The sequence below is a fragment of the Citrus sinensis genome, chromosome 7 (genome assembly GCF_022201045.2).
Source record: "Citrus sinensis cultivar Valencia sweet orange chromosome 7, DVS_A1.0, whole genome shotgun sequence".
In the NCBI taxonomy this organism is placed as follows: Eukaryota; Viridiplantae; Streptophyta; class Magnoliopsida; order Sapindales; family Rutaceae; genus Citrus; species Citrus sinensis.
The window spans coordinates 21,884,358-21,902,371 of record NC_068562.1 but is presented as its reverse complement, the minus strand read 5'-3'; the positions used below and the strand labels follow the sequence as shown (position 1 = coordinate 21,902,371).

At 32.4% G+C, this 18,014-nt stretch overlaps 1 non-coding gene across 1 annotated transcript; it reads left to right on the top strand.

Moving 5' to 3' along the window:
* The first annotated feature begins 16,295 nt into the window (after window positions 1–16,295).
* On the top strand, window positions 16,296–16,403 carry LOC112496494 (small nucleolar RNA R71). Its single transcript, XR_003063053.1, has one exon. It is a non-coding gene; the product is annotated as a small nucleolar RNA R71 (small nucleolar RNA).
* The last annotated feature ends 1,611 nt before the right edge of the window (window positions 16,404–18,014 follow it).

Here is an 18,014-nt window from a genome sequence, read left to right as displayed (position 1 = left end):
TAATAAATAAATAAATATGGAGCCTAGGGCTTCCACTAGATAGAAATATAAAAGAGTTTATTTTCTCCCAAAAGATAGAGAGCAGCCATTTTATACAGATCAGAGAAAAAGATTTTTCTCTCTATTATTGAGAAAAAAAATTTCTCGTGGTAGTTGCTATTGGTAGTGATAAAGGCACCCACACGTCAAGTGCAGATCAAACCTGAGTCATAGTCTAAGGATTATTTGGTGGCGGATCGTGATTTGAGAGCCTAAATTACTTCAATGGAAAAAGCAAAATTCGATTTTTAAGGTACGATTTCTAGATTACATATTCTTATATATTGTATTAGAGCGATCCTAAAAGTTTTATAAAAAAAATTAAAAAAAACTGATTTTCTCCAACAGCTGTAGCATCTGTTGCTGTAGCAATCTTGGAAAAACGACAAAGAAGATTTTGCGCGAGATACTCAGAATATTGCGATCTGCGTTTTCTTAATCTGGAAGATACGCGTCCTAAACTTCTGTTTACCCTAATTTTCAACTATAAAAGGAACACACATCATAAGGAAAAGAGGGAGTCGTTACCCAAGACAAAACAGAATTAAAGAGAGATATTGAGGGCTGCATCAAGGGAGAAAACGCAGAGATCCATTGAAAATCAGTCCTTCTTATTCTTTTCTTATTTTCTATTTATTCATGGGGATGTATTTTATGAACTAAATTTATTTGTGATTGAGTGATAAACAATCTTGATGGTTTATTGAATGAATATATGTGTTGCTGCATGTTTGCTATAGCATTTTGTTTTGATAGTAATTATTTCTATTCATTATTTCATCTGATCACCCATTTAATGATATTAGCTAAGAAAAAGCCACAAAAAGGCCTATCTTAGTGGAACATATCAAAATAATACTTGGTTTTAGATTGAGTTTCCTGGATAAAGTTTAACTTGATTCCAAAAGGGTCATGCTTAATCTAAAATTAGTGATGAACTAGATATAGAGATTCACCTTGTAGGGTAATTAGAACTTAAGCGTGTAATACTATGTCTTATGTTGGCATAACAACTTATCATTGTTAGGTTGCATAGAGATATAAGATATCTAACATGCGATAGTTAAGGATGTATAAGGATTCTCTCCAGTGCTATAGCAGATGCTGTAGCAACCGAGCCAAACATTAGAAAAATAGTCAAAACCATTAAGTGAGTTTAATCACCCAACTACTCTATATTCCCTAGGGGTGTTTAGAATCTAATATGATCCCCTTAATCCATCTGATCCGTAGAAATCCGATTGTTGAGTGTTAGAAAATGTATATTTATAAAGGAGAAAATCGTCATTTTACACTTCAAGTTTTACTAACACCCTTACTTTTATGTATTTAAGTTTCTTGTAATTTAATTATGTGTGCTTTATTTTAATTAAGTATTTTATATATTTTAGGGGCATTATGGTTATTTCACAATGAACGAGAAATCAGACGGTAAAATAGACATCACTTTTGAACTCAGGACAATCGAAAACCTTAGGAGGAGCATAAAAGCAAAAATGTCACTGTTCACATGTACGGTATTGTCTACGTTACTGTTCACGACACTGTTCACATAGACGGATCGATGACGTGGCATTGACCAATGATGTGGCATTGACTGATGAGGTGTCACGATTCCATTGGAGAAAATTCTTATGCACAGTTGATCGATGACGTGGCAGCATATCAGTGGACCAAAAATTGCGCGTATGGTACATGCATATACACAAGATTATTTTCAACCAAACCGCGTCATTGTTCAAGCTGGTTGACTGTTCAAACCGCGTGGTCAAACCGTGTCACTATTCAAATCGCGTGGTCAAACCGCGTACTGTTGACTGATGACGTGGCGCAATCCTGAGCGTTCAAACTGTTTTTAATCCGATAGCCATGATTTACTCAATGTATCTATAAAAAGGGGGCCTCCCCCCTAATTTGATAGCTCTGAATCCATTTTTGGACTCCATTTTCTGTAATTCCTTCTCCATCTTGTATTTTCTACATATTTTAATAAATTCTCATTTTGCCCCTAATTCAATTATGAGTAGCTAATTTTCTTTCGAACTTGGGTTGAAGGTGAAGTCTCAACATGTGTCATGAGCTTTATTTGGTAAATTTATTTTCTTTTCCCCTCTAATTTTTGTGGATGATTTGACTTTTCGTCGACAAAGAATAATAATCTTGTCTAGATACCGCCCTGGTTTCACCAGTTCCCTAGTACAAGGTTATTATTATTTGGCACGATAAACCTTTAGCACCATATTGATTAGAGTGTGGTTCATGAGGTGTGGAAACCCCCCTCATGATTTAATTGGCATTAATAAAAAATATTTAGTACATGATGCATGTTGATATGGATCCAGATACCCAAGTACGTCATTTCAATAGATTTCTCTTCAATTTATTCTCGCCATTTCAATTCTAATTTTAGGATAATTTAAGTCACTTTCACCACAAATCCAACCACCCTCATACAAAATTAATTCTACATATAATTAAAATCCACCTTCTCGTGGGATCGACACTCGTCACCATTAATCTATTCTACAATAGATTCGTGGATTGGATTTGTGCACTTGTGAGTTCAATAAAATTTGCACAACACTGATCTGTAAAAATCTTATCCGTGGATTGATGGATTGGATTGGATTGAAAATTTGATAATCCGCAATCGGTGGATTGGATATGGATCTACTTCTGTAAATCTACAAAAATTCGTGAATCCACAAAAAAAGTAAAACTTATAAATATGACATCAGTACTTACTAGTAAATAAATAAGTTAAAATATAGTTACGTTAACACTATATTATATCTTATGCAATAATATATAAAATAAAAAATAATTAAATAAACAAATATAGCTTCCTAAACAGTTAATTTTCATGTATTGATCTAAACAAATGAGTTTTTTTTCTTATTTGGTGTGTTATTTTTGAAACTTTAAATGTATTTTCTAGCTTTATTTAAAAAATTAATTTATTTAAATCTTATTTAATTTTAAATTTGATCGGTAGTAAAATTATTTTTATATTAGATTTTTTTATTTAGTTATTTTGTGGATTGTACAGAATTAAAAATCTTTAGTCTGCAAACCAATCCACGAAATGGTGGATTAGATATTGATTGACTCAAATCCTCATCCGATCCGCAGACGTATGGATTGGATTGAATTGAAAATTTATAATCCGTAAAATCATGGATTGCTTATGGATTAATGTCCAATCCACAAAATCCGATCCGCGAACACCCCTAATATTCCCATTGGTTTTATCCTTGCGTTTGACGTAACAATTTACTTTATTGTATTTTATTTATTGCGTTTTTATTTTAATTAGTATATTAGTTTCATTAATTGTTTTATTTTAATTTAAAATAAAATCTGTACTATTAGAATTGCTGTAGCAAATCCAATATCATCAATCCCTGTGGAGACGATCTTGAATATTCATAATTATATTACTTGTTGTGTACACTTGCACATTGACATCAATAGCATTTGAATTAATTACAACAGGGATCATCACTAATTGTAAAGGTTTAGTAACACCTTGAAAGTCAATTGTAAATTTCTTGAAGCCTTAGATTGTGAGGCTTAGTAGTGGAATTCTCAAGCTCAGTTTACTTGGAGGCATAAACATAGGCAGGTTTTGCCAAACCGCGTAAAAGTTTCATGTTCACTTTCTTCTCTATTACCTTTCTCAACTTATTCATTGTTATATTTACTATTATTGAATTTCTTAAGGCATTTTAAATTGTTTTGTGATTTTAATTGTTTAATTTTTTAAGAACCCAATTTATCTTGTATTAAGATTAGCTAGAATTTCATTTCGTATCAGAGGGAGATTTTCTTATTAGGACTTAATCTCTAAAGTATAAGGTATATGACAACCCAAAATGACTCAATATTTAAGGAAGATCAATACACTAGGAGACCTCCATTCTTTGATAAAAATGATTATTCGTATTGGAAAATAAGGATGAAAATTTACTTGCAAACACTAAATTATGAAATATGGGAAGCTATTTATGATGGTCCGTTCATGCCCATGAGTCCATGACTAAATATGAAGAGGGGAAAGAAATTCCAAAACTTTCATGAGAATGGAATGAATCAAAAAAGAGAAAAGATTCTCTTAATTCCAAAGCCATGAATGCTCTATTTTGTCTCTTAGATAGAAAAGAATGTCATTAAGTTTTAGGTTATTCTAATGCTTATGAAATTTGGAGAAAAATTAAAGTTGTGTATGAGAGGACTAATCAAGTTAAATAATCTATAATTAGTATACATAAGTTGTTTCAAATGGAACAAAAAGAGAGTGCACATGCTATATATACTCGATTTACAGATACTGTAAACACTCTATGAGCCCTAGAAAAGAATTTTTCAAATAGTGAGAAAGTGAAGTAAATCATTAGATCTTTACTAAAAGAACATAGACCTAAGGCTATGTTTGGCACACAGAATTGGATTGGAATAACTACTAGCATTGGACTAGATTAGAATGGATTAGATAAGGTTGAATTATTTATAGTGTTGACTTATGTTTGGTACGGTGTCAGATTGGATTATGTAAAATAAAATTATCATGAAATTAAATAGTATTTACATTAATATTTGAATTTAAATATCAACTATTTATAGATATTTAACAAGAAATATTATAATTAATTAAAATTAAAACTAATAATATATATAGATATATTCATTGGGTAGTCATAATTATTATAAAGAAATATAAATTATTAAATTATAGGTTATTTCAAATGAGATCATTTCATTAAATAAAATAAATAAAAATTTTCAAACAAAAAATAAATTAATAATTTTTAAGTAAATCATGAATAAAAAATAAATTACTTAATTAAAAATAATAAATAAATAATATTTAGGTTATAAATAAAAAAGTGTAATAAATTATGGAAGATATTATAATGGACAAATAGTTTTCTTGACATTATCTAGTCCTAACTAAACCCACATGAAAATTAGGAGTTGCAATCCCATGAATTTAGGATTAAAATTTGAATTTAGTCTATTAATCCAATCCAAGTGAGTATGTCAAACATGGTATTAATATTTTGTCCCAATAATTAGTCCAATCCTACACTTAATCCTATCTCCCAACATAGCCTAAGAGAACAGCTATACATGAAGCTAAGGATTTGAATACATTATCTATTAAGGACTTAATTGGTTCACTTATTTCTTTTGAAGAAGATTTAGCCATTGAAAAAGGAGATAAGACAAGAATAAGAGTATTGCCTTGAAAGCTTCAACACTTGGGAGTAATGAAGGAAGCAATTTTGAAGATGAAGATTTTTAATGATCGCCGTAAAATTTAGAAGATTCTTCAAGAAACCAAGTGAGCAAAGAAAGTTAAAAAATTTTAAGAATAAAAAAGATAAGAAGAAAGTAATCATTTGCTTTGTACGCAAGATGTCTAGACACATAAAATTAAAATGTCCATTTCTCAATAAATTAAAATAGAAAGCCATGGTGGTAACATGGGATGACAGTGATGAAGAGTCCACAGATGAAAAACAATCACATGAGGTGTTAAACTTGGTACTTATGTCAATAGGAAACGAATCATTTGACGAACATGATGAGGTAAGTGATCTTCCTTCATCTGATGAATTATTTGAAGCCTTTAATGAATTGGATAATGATTTAAAGAAAATTGGATTGAAAAATGCATCTCTTAAAAAGAAAAATTTGGAATTCTCAAATGAAAATGGTTCTTTAAATGCAAAGGTTAAATGTTTAGAAATAAAGGATAAAAACTTGCATGGTGAAATTATGTCTTTTAAAGAAAAACAAAGCATTGCATTTGAGCATGAAAATTCACTTATTAATGAGTTGATTAAGGAAAATAAAACTCTTAAGAAAAAGAGTAATGAGCTCAATGGTATGTTTTAAAATTTATAAATAGTCAAAAGAATTTAGAATTCTCAGAAATATATTTTTGACAAAGGAAGAATTGGTTACAAGCCTAATCCGAAATAAAAATATTACAAGAATTGAATTACTTTATTCAGGCTACCTCTATTGGTGACCATCAAATTGTTTGCAACTATTGTAATGGAAATGGTTATATGAGTTATGCATGTCTGATTAGGGGAATACTTATCTTGGTATTAAACCGGCTTAGGTTCCAAAGGAACCATCAGTAACATTCAAGGACCCAAAAGACTTTAGGTGCCTAAACACTCAATTTGAGACTTTTTCTGCAAGGATCAAAGAAGAAAAGAAATAAATGGTATTTGGGTAGCAGATACTCAAGACATATGACCGGTGATTACTTTTAGCTATCAAGTTTTACTGGAGTCGAAAATGGTGGGGACGTGTCTTTTGAAGAAAATTCAAAAGGAAAAATTGTTGGGATAGGCAATTGTTGGTATAAATTCAAATGCTATTGGTGTTAATGTGCTAGTGTACATAACAAGTCATATAATGATAAGTATTCAAGATAGTCTCTACAAGGATTGATGTTACGAAAATTGCTACAACATTCTCAACAATTTTGCATGAATTGAAAGTAAATATGTAAATATGTAGAAAAGCAAACTCTCATGTCAAACACAAGGACAAAATCAATAGAAATGAAGTAGTTGAGTGATTAAAACTCTCTTAACGGACTTGACTATTTCTTGAAAATTTCAGTTCAGTTGCTGCAGCATATGGTACAACACTGAGCAGAATCCTCATGCATCATTAGTTGTCGCATGTTAGATGTCTTATATCTATATGCAAACTAACAGTGACCAATTGTTATGCCACTATAAGATATAACATTACACGTTTAGGTTCTATTTACCCTACAAGGTGAATTCCTATATTTAGTTCATCACTAATTTTAGATTAAGCATGTCCCTTTTGGAATCAAGTTAAACTCAATTCAGGAAACCCAATTTAAAACCAAGTATTGCTCTGATATGTTCCACTAAGATAGGCTCTTTTGTGACTCTTCTTTAGTTTGTATCATTAAATAGGTGGTCGGCCGAAATAATGAATAGAAATAAGTTTTACCAAAACAAAATGCTATAGCAAACATGCAGCAACATATAAATTCAGTCAAGAACCCATTAAGATTGTTTATTAGTCAACCACAAGTAAATTTAGTTCATAATTTGCAAAAGAAAACTAAACAACAAAAGTTCAGTCGACAAATACATCTTTATGATCAAAGAATAAATAAGAAAATAAGAAAAGACTAAGAAAGACTGAATTCCAATTAATTCCCGCAAAGTCTCCACTGATGCAGCCTTAATTCTTGCTCTGAAATTATGTTTTTCCTTTGTTTCATTTCAGTTTATGATCTTGCTTGACGGCCTTCTCTTTTCCTTTGTTTCTGTCTTTCTTTTATAGCTAAAAACTAGGGTAAACAGAAGTTTAAGGCGCACATATTCTAGATTAGGAAACTACAGATCGAAATCTGATAAGTTTCTTGCGCAAAATCTTTTCTGTTGTTCCAAGATTGGTACAACAATGGATGCTACAACAATGGTTGTAGCATCTACACTGTTCCAGATTTGCTCCAATTCTTTTATAACTATATTCTTTTGTCCTTTTTGTGAGCCCATTGCTACAACATCCTTCACATGAAATTTGAACTCTCGGTTACCTACAATTATTCATATGTTTTAAGCACACAATTATTCGAAATCAAGCAAACTTTATTAAATTTCATTAAAATGCACTAAAACATATCAATTACTGTTGTGCAAATTTTAATGTACTCGCAAGCGCACGAATCTATTGTAGTATAGATCAATGGTGACGAGTGTCGATCCCACGAGGAGGTGGATTTTAATTATATGTAGAATTAATTTTGTAAATGGGTGGTTGAAATTGTGGTAGAAGTGATTTAAATTATCCTAAAATTGGAATTGAGATTCTAAAATTGGAATTGAGATTCTAAAATTGGAATTGCAATGGCGAGAATAAATTGAAGCGAAATCTATTGAAATGACGTACTTGGGTATCTGGATCCGTATCAACATGCATCATGGGCTAAATAATCCGTATTAATGCCAATTAAATCATGAGGGGGGAATCCACACCTCATGAACCACGCTCTAATCAATATGGTGCTAAGGGCTTATCGTACCAAATAATAATAACCTTATAGTAGAGAGCCGGTGTAACCAAGGCGGTATCTAGACAAGATTATTATTATTTGTCGACGAGAAGTCAAAACATCCACAAAAACTAGAGGGGAAGAGAAAATAAATTTACCAAATTAAGCCCATGACACATGTTGAGACTTCACCTTCAACCCAAGCTTGAAAGAAAATTAGTCACTCATAATTGAACTAGGGGCAAAATGGGAATTTATTAAAATACGAAGAAAATACAGGATGGAGAAGGAATTACAGAAAATGGATCCAAAAAATGGATTCAGAGATATCAAATTAGGGGGGGAGGCCCATTTTTTATAGATACATGGAGTAAATTATGACCATGGAATTAAAAACAGTTTAGACGCCCAGGATCGTGCCACGTCATCAGTCAATAGTCAACGGTTTGACCACACGGATGAACAGTAACACGGTTTGACCCGGATGAACAGTAACGCAGTTTGATTGAAAATAATCCTATGTGATGCATGTACCGTACGCGAGATTTTTCGTCCACTGATATGCTGCCACGTCACCATCAACAGTACATAAGAATTTTAGCCCAACAGGATCGTGACACCTCATCAGTCAATGCCACATCATCGGTCAATGCCACATCATCGTCCGTCTATGTGAACAGTGTCGTGAACAGTAACGTATACAGAACCGTACACGTGAATAGTACCGTACATGTGAACAGTGCTATTTTTTCTTTTATGCTCCTCCTAAGGTTTTCGACCGTCCTGAGTTCAAAAGTGATGTCCGTTTTGCCATCTGATCTCTCATTTATTGTGAAATGACTATGATGCCCCTAAAATACATAAAATACTTAATTAAAATAAAACAAACGGAATTAAATCAAAAGAAGGTTAAATTCATAAAAGTAAAGGTGTTAGTAAGACTTGAAATGTAAAATGACGGTTTTCTCCTTTATAAATATGCATTTTCTAACACTCAACAATTACTCTCTTAGTAATCTTGAATTAATCCTAAAAGTATGATGATAACTCTCATTTCATAGAGTTATCAGCAATGTCGATAAAAACTCATCTACAATTATTGAAAATGTGTGCTTAGTAGGAAATTTAAAACATAATTTGCTTAGCATTTGTCAATTGTGTGATAAGGGCTATAAAGTTATCTTTGGTAAATCAAAAAGTATTTTTGAGCATACAGGTGATGCTAAAATTCTATTTGTTGGAAAAGGATGCATAAATGTGTACACAATTGATATAGATTGTGTATTATCCAGTAAATATTTTTCGGTATTACACGATAATAGCTGGTTGTTGCATAGAAGACTAGATATTGTAATCATGGATTTGATTTCAAAGATTTCCAAACATGATTTAATTAAAGGTTTTTCAAAAATTGGTTTTCAAAAGGATAAATATGTGAAGCTTGTCAATATGTAAAGCAAATCAAAACTTCTTTCAAAAATAAAAATAATATTTCTACTTTAAAACCTCTTCAATTCCTTCACATAGATTTATTTGGACCATCTAGATATGCTAGCCTTAATAAAAAATATGCATTTGTTATAGTTGATTTTTTTTTAGATATACTTGAGTATTGTTCTAAGCAAGTAAGGATGATGCCTTTGATGCTTTTAAAATCTTTTGTAAGAGGGTTCAAAATGAAAAAGGGTACACTATTTCTTGTATTAGAAGTGGTCATAGTGAAGAATTTAAAAATTATAATTTAAAAAATTTTTGCAATAATTTTGGCATTGAGCATTACACAACAAAATGAAGTTGTTGAAAGAAAAAATAGGTCTATTCAATAAACGGCTAAGACTATATTGAATAAAAATTCTTTACTAAAATATGTTTAGCCTGAAGCCGTAAACAATGCATCTTATATTTTGAATCGTGTGTTGATTAGACCATATTTCAACAAAATTCCCTGTGAGTTTTGAAAGGGTAGGAAACTCAATACTAGTTATTTCAAGATTTTTGGATGCAAAACTTTTATATTAAATACAAAAGAAAATTGAGGCAAATCTAATTCAAAATTGAATGTTAGTATTTTTCTTGTATATTAAAATATAAGCAAAGCTTATAGAGTGTATAATAAAATAACATTGGTTGCTGAAGAGTCCATGCATGTCATATTTGATTAATCTAAGCCTCCCTCTATAAAGAAAGTTATTATTGATAATAATGCAAATATGGAGAAAAGAAATGAAGAATTGCAAAACGATGATTCTTCAAATGATAAACGAGATGATCCACCATATGAGAATCAATAGGAGCAACGCGAAGAATAAGCTAAATTGGATCACGATGATGGTAATATTCACACACTCCCCAAGTAGTGGAGGTTTGCTCCTTCTCACCCTAAAGAATCAATTTCAGAAGATCACTCACGAGGCATAACCATTATATCATCATTTAGAAATATATATGAGCATGCTACATATATATCTCAAATTGAACCAAAATATTTTTCCGATGCGGAAAATTCTAAATCTTGGATTATGGCCATGTAGGAAGAGTTAAACTAATTTGAGAGAAATAACGCGTGAAAGCTAGTTCTTAAACCAAAATATCAATCCATAATAGGCACGAAATGGGTATTTAGAAATAAGATGGATGAATCCGGTATGATTGTAAGGAATAAAACTAGATTAGTGGTTCAAGGATACAACTGTTGTAATTAATTCAAATGCTATGGGTGTCAGTGTGCAAGTGTACACAACAAGTAATATAATTATGAGTATTCAAGATCATCTCCACATAGATTGATGTTATTAGATTTGCTACAGCAATCTCAACAGTACACTTTTGCTTTAATTAAAAATAAATAGATAATAAAACTAATAAATTAATTAAAATAAATGCAATAAATAAAAATGCAAATAAATAAATTCTCACATCACACACAATGATAAAGCCAATGGGAATGGAGTAGTTGAGTGATTAAATGCACTTAATGGTTTTGACTATTTTTCTAATGTTTGGCTCGGTTGCTATAGCATCTGCTGCAGTACTGGGTAGAATCCTTATGTATCCTCAGCTGTTGTATTTGGATATCTTATATTTATATGCAACCTGACAGTGATCAGTTGTCATGCCAACATAAGATATAGCATTACAACCTTAGGTTCTAATTATCCTACAAGGTGAATCCCTATGTCTAGTTTATCACTAATTTTAGATTAAGCATGGCCCTTTCGGAATCAAGTAAAATTCAACTCAGGAAACTCAATCTAAAATCAAGTATTGCTCTTATATGTTCCACTAAGATATGTCATTTTGTGACTCTTTCTTAACTAGTATCATTAAATAGGTGATCAGTCGAAATAATGAATAGAAATAAGTATTATCAAAACAAAGTGCTATAGCAAACATGCAGCAACACATATAATCAGTCAATGAACCATTAAGATTGTTTAACACTCAACCACAAATAAATTTAGTTCATGGCTTGCAAAAGAAAATAAAGAAAAGAGTTTTAGCCATAAAAAACATCCCCATGAATAAATAGAAAATAAGAAAAGAACAAGAAGAACTGATTTTCAATGGATCTCTGCGTTTTCTCTTCTGCTGTAGCTCTCAATCTCTCTCTTGAATTCTATTTTTCTTTTGTTTCTTTACGGGTTTTCTCCTTGGATGACGGCCTCATTTTCCTTTACGTGTGTGCTTCTTTTAAAAATGAAAATTAAGGTAAAAGGAAGTTTAGGGCGCGCAGCTTCCAAATTAGGAAACTTCAAATCGCAATCTTCTAAGTATCTTATGCGAAATCTTCTCTGCCGTTTTTCCAGGATTGCTACAACAACGGATGCTACAGCAACGGCTACAGCAACTGTACTATTCTAGATTTGTTTCAATTCTTTTGCATCCAAGTTCTTTCCTTATTTTTGTAAGCCTATTGAATCAACATTACTTCCTTCAAATTTGCGCTTCCGATCACCTAGAATTATGCATATGATCTAAGCACACAAATTATTCTAAATCAATCAAAATTTATTAAAATTAAACTGAAATAGATGTTCATGCAGAATATAATTAAAATACAATAAAAACATGTCATTTACTCTGTAAGTATTATTGATTCAAGTCTAAAAATACTATGATAACTCTCATTTCATAGAGTTATCACACCCCCAAACTTAAATCATTACTTGTCCTCAAGTAATGACAACAACACTGCACTTCAATCACACAACCATGCACTAACAACTTAGCTCTGTCATTAAATTCGCAAGAATTCTTCAACCTTCAGATCACACCCTCAATTATGCAAAATTGCCATTGTAGTTCAGTTTTAAACTTAGGCATTATTCTATCCAAAGTGTGTGTGTGCATTTTGATCAAGTCTTAGAGATGCTGCAGCATCACTTAAGCATCACATGCATTTTATAGATATGATAACAATATAACCAAATCCATCTTGCGAGAGAGACAAAGGTCTTAAAACATATTCAAACTGTGCTACAACAATCATCCTCAGTTTTTTTTTTCAGTCACTCAAACCCTTCAATGCAACATTGAGCTTTCATGTGAATGCCTATCACTTGTAATGACGACACCTAATTACTCACTCAAAGTACATGTCAGAGTTGCTACAGCAAACACATCCAGGATGTTATATTTAGGTCTTACCTTTAGATGCCTTTGACTTAAGACTGAACATGAGGCTCATGAACTGACCTGGTTACTCAGTATCCTAGGTAGCGAACCCCTTTATTTTTCATTGCTTCATCATCATTTTTTTTATAGTTGCTGCAGCACTACTCATAGCTCTTATTACCTTTTGACTGAAGTCTACATATGGGGTGCATACTCAACCCTAGTTACTCAGCAACTTAAACTATTAGAGCAGAATTTATTTTATAACATGCCCAGTTCAGCAAAAATTTTCCCCCAAACTTGAGATATTTTGTACTCTTTTTGGTTTTCCTGGCTCTGCTACAACATACTCATAAAACTTAACCAAAGTCTAAGTGTTGAGATAAAATTTCAACTTCCATCTATAACTATCCCTACTTGATATTCCCAATTATTGAATGACACTCAATTTATCTTCATTAGGTTTTCAAATCCATACACAAATAATAGATAACAGAGCTTTACAAGCACAATATATAATAACACAAACCCCCCAAACTTGAGAGGTGTTGTGTCCTTACAAGCACATAAATTAAAACCAAAACAAACATGCATGCATTAACAAGTAAGAAATGCAACTTGATTAGTAAAAAACAAATAAATAAAAGGGAAATTATCATTTATATACTCCATATTTGCTCTGTTATCAAAAATACTACAACACTTTCAGGGTATATCAATCGTCCACCCTTAGTTGACAAAATATATCAGCCGACCACCAAACCGTTAGTTGCCGTTTGAAAGTTAACGGAGTTACAGTGAATTGACGATTTTACCCTTGAAAATTATCACTTGTATACCCTTAAATTATCTTTTTATCACTTGTATACCCTTAAATTATCACTTGTATCATATGAAAAGACCAAATTACCCTTCTGACGTCATCATACTTAAACGGCAACTAACGGTTTGGTGGTCAGCTGATACATTTTGTCAACTTAGGGTGGACGATTGATACACCCTCAAAGTGTTAGAGTATTTTTTATAATGGAGTAAACTAAGGGTATACAAATGATAATTTCCCTAAATAAAATAAAGTTTCAGATGTTGAAGAAAATTAAAATGGGCTGGTAGGAGATACTCCCTTGGTGTTGGATGTCTTGCTGCTGCAGCTGCTGTAAAAGGTTCACTTCTTTTTAGTTGCACTCTTCAGGTGTTCCTTAAGTGAATCTTGTAGTATGGCAGCTAACGACTTCTATTTCTTGCTCGAAGTTGGACTGATTGGTAGGGTTCCAACAGGTTCACTAGCTTTAAGTTGAATTGGTTTGGTTCGCTTGTGCTCCAGTTCTTCTGGTGTTGTGGCCCCTCTAGAGGTTCGTGCTCATTTTGCTTGCTGGATACCCTGGGAGTTTTCGCAGGAGATTTTGTTAGAGTTTATTAGGATGCCATTGGAGGAAATTTTGCTATAGTAGCCTACTCAATAGTAATAGCAGCAATGATGTCCTGGAGACTGCTTCTCGCCTCTTTAAAAGAAATGATAATTATCATGGTAATTCAGGGATTGCACAATCCTTCTTTATCTATAGCTCTGATCTGCTGACTTCATCCTGACAAAACTCCCAATGGTAAGAAAAATTTCCACAGCTTTGTCACTGCAACGGTAAAAAATCGTTGCTGCAACTATCAATTTCGATTCTACAGTAACAGCGATAAATTGTCTTCATGTATGAGAAGCATTGCCCAACTTCCTTGTTGTATGTAATGCTGCAATAACTCATATTAGTTTCTTAACCCCCTTTTTTTATATGTGCTGCAAAAAAATAAAAAGAAAGAAAAGAAATTAAATAATAAATTCAAAATGGCAAAAAATGTGAATGAAAAATATGCAAAATTAGACTTAATGTTGAAAGAAAAATTAAAATTACAATCTTCAACCTCATTAGGATTCTTCATAGCATTCAGCACATTGAATTTAACTTGCTGATCATTGACCCATATAATCAACTTTCCTTTTCGCACATCAATGAGAGTCTTTCCCATGATTAAGAAAGGTCTTTCTAGAATGACTGACACTTTTTTGTTTGCCTCAAAGTCTAGCACTAAGAAATCCATTGCAAAAATAAATTTATCCACCTTCACCAATACATCTTCAATCTTCCCTTTTAGATAGGCATGAGATCTGTTAGCAAGTTGTAAAGTCACTGTTGTTGGTCTACATTCACCAACCCCCAATTGCTTAAATACTGATAAAGCATGAGATTGATGCTAGCCCCAAGATTACAAAGTGCTTTGGCACTGTATTTAGTGCCTATGAGCATGGGATTGTGAAGCTTCATAGATCATTCATCTTCTGCGGTATTTTACTCTTAAACATGCAACTGCACTCATTTGTTAGAGCAACTGTTTCAAATTCTCCAAGTCTTATTTTCTTTGTTAAAATATCCTTAAAAAATTTCGCATAATTCGGCATTTGCTCTAGAGCTTTCACAAAAAAGATATTGATATGTAAGTTGTTTCAGCACTCTCAAGATTTTGCTAAATTGCCTGGAACATTTGAGGAAAGTTTGGTGGATGTCTAAACTACTGTACTGTAGTAGGTTGTGCAGACTGCTTCTCTTTTGCCGTGTTTTGAGTTGGTGCTGCAACATCGTTATCCATATGTATTGGATTATCATTTTTTGCAGATGTTGTAGCTTGGTTGTTCTTGCCAATGTGTTGTGAAGTGAAGGGTTGTGGCTCTTCTTAAATTTGAGTTTCGTTTTGGGTTGAAGTGGACTCAACTCTTCTTTTTGGTACACTAATTAGACTATGAACATCCTTCCTATATCTCAAGTTAATCACTTTGTAGTGCTCTTTCCCTTCTCCTTTTAGGTCTTCTATATTGCTGGGTAAACTACTCTGATTTCTTAAATTTAATGCTGTAGAAAGCTGTCAAATTTAATTTTCCAGATTTCTCAAAGATACAGTATGACTTTGGACAACCTCTTCATTCTTCACAATATAATCCTTAATCAAAGCTTCACGGGAGTTGAATTGATCATTGTTGATGCTTTTTTGTCCTTGATTTTACTAATAAAATCCAAGTGGTTGAGCATGTCTGTTCTATTCACTAGGTGCTGCAACAATCTAGTTCTGATAACTCTATGAAAAGTTCAGGTGTTGTCTCCATCTAGGGTTGTAAGTGTTTGAATATGGATTGTTCTGGTTTTGTTTATTGAAGCTGCCCACATAGTTGATTGAGTTTGGATTTCCAGGACAATTGTCGAATAAGTGCATTTCTCCATAATAAACATAGGATGCTTCAGCAACTTGGTTGACAGTTGCTGGAGTAGTGGTCATAACTTTCACCATATTTGTTAATGAGGTTATTTAGGTTGATAATGTTATCAAGGCATCTACGTTATGGACTCATGTTGTTCCTCTTGCTGCAGTTTGTCTGGTTGATGGCAACTGATAGTTATTATTGGCTATCCTCTCCAAAATTTCATAAGCCTCATTATAAGACTTAGATAACAAGACCCCATTTGCTGAAGCGTCTACAATCAATCTAGTGTTTGGGTTGAGACCATTGTAGAAAGTTTCCAACTGTATGTAGTAATGAATACCATGATGAGGACATCTTCTGAGTAACTCCTTAAATCTTTCCCATGTATAATATAAGCTCTCATCTTTTAGTTGATGGAAAGATGTGATCTCGTTCCTCGATTTTCCATTCTTCGTTGGCGGGAAGTATTTCATCAAAAAATTGTCAGATAAGTCATTCCATGTAGTGATGGAATCAGGTGGTAAAGAATTCAACCATTTTCTTGGTTGATCTCTCAAAGAAAACGAAAAAAGTTTGGTCTCAATGCTTCCTGCGATGCTCCAGTAATTTTGAAAGCATCACTCACTTCCAAAAATAGCTTAAGATGTAAATGAGGATCTTCTGATAGCAGTCCATTAAATTGCCCCACTGTTCGTAGCATTTGAAACATCACTAGTTTGAGCTCAAAATTGTCAGCTTGAATGTCGGGTCTAACTATTCCCGAATGTATGGCTTGAGGAGTCAATAGTGCATAGTCTTAAATGGTTTTATCTCTATCGTCCACGATGTGAATAATATTGTTATTCACTGGTTGCCTATGAACATGTTGGTCATTCAGACCTTCAGGTACATTGACTAGTTGTATCTCCCCTCTAGGGTTCAAATATCTTATATCTTGCAAATCATCCATTGCTACAACAACTTGTAATTCCTAATGCTCTCTTCTCAATCTTTTTGCAGCTCTTTTAATTTCTAGATCAAACTAGAATTCAACAGATTTATATTTGCGCATGCAAGCGCTGCTAGATCACCTATGTCAACAAAGTAAACAAATTAAAATAGAATTAAAAATTAGCACTGTTAAAACTAATTTCACAAATCACAACGAACAATCAATCCCCGGCAACGACGCTAAAAACTTGTTGTAATTAATTCAAATGCTATGGTTGTCAGTGTGCAAGTGTACACAACATGTAATATTATTATGAGTATTCAAGATCGTCTCCACAGGAATTGATGTTATTAGATTTGCTACAGCAATTTCAACAGTGCAGTTTTGCTTTAATTAAAAATAAAACAGGTAATAAAACTAATAAATTAATTGAAATAAAATGCAAATAAATAAATTCTCACGTCATACACAAGGATAAAACCAATAGGAATGGAGTACTTGAGTGATTAAACTCACTTAATGGTTTTGACTCGATTACTACAGCATCTACTATAGTACTGGGCAGAATCTGTATGTATCCTTAGATGTCATATGTTGGATATCTTATATCTATATGAACCTAACAGAGTAACAGTGATCAGTTGTCATGCCAACATAAGATATAGCGTTACAACCTTATGTTCTAATTACCCTACAAGGTGAATCCCTATGTCTAGTTTATCACTAATTTTAGATTAAGCATGACCCTTTTGGAATTAAATCAAATTCAACTCAGGAAACTCAATCTAAAACCAAGTATTGCTCTAATATGTTCCACTAAGATAAGCCATTTTGTGGCTCTTTCTTAGCTAGTATGATTAAATGGGTAATCAATCGAAATAATGAATAGAAATAAGTATTATAAAAACAAAGCGCTATAGCAAACATGGAGCAACACATATAATCAGTCAATGAATCATTAAGATTGTTTATCACTCAACCAAAAATAAATTTAGTTCATGGTTTGCGAAAGAAAATAAAGAAAAGAGTTTTAGCCATCAAATACATCCCATGAATAAATAGAAAACAAGAAAAGAACAAGAAGAACTAATTTTCAATGGATCTCTGCGTTTTTTTCCTTTGGT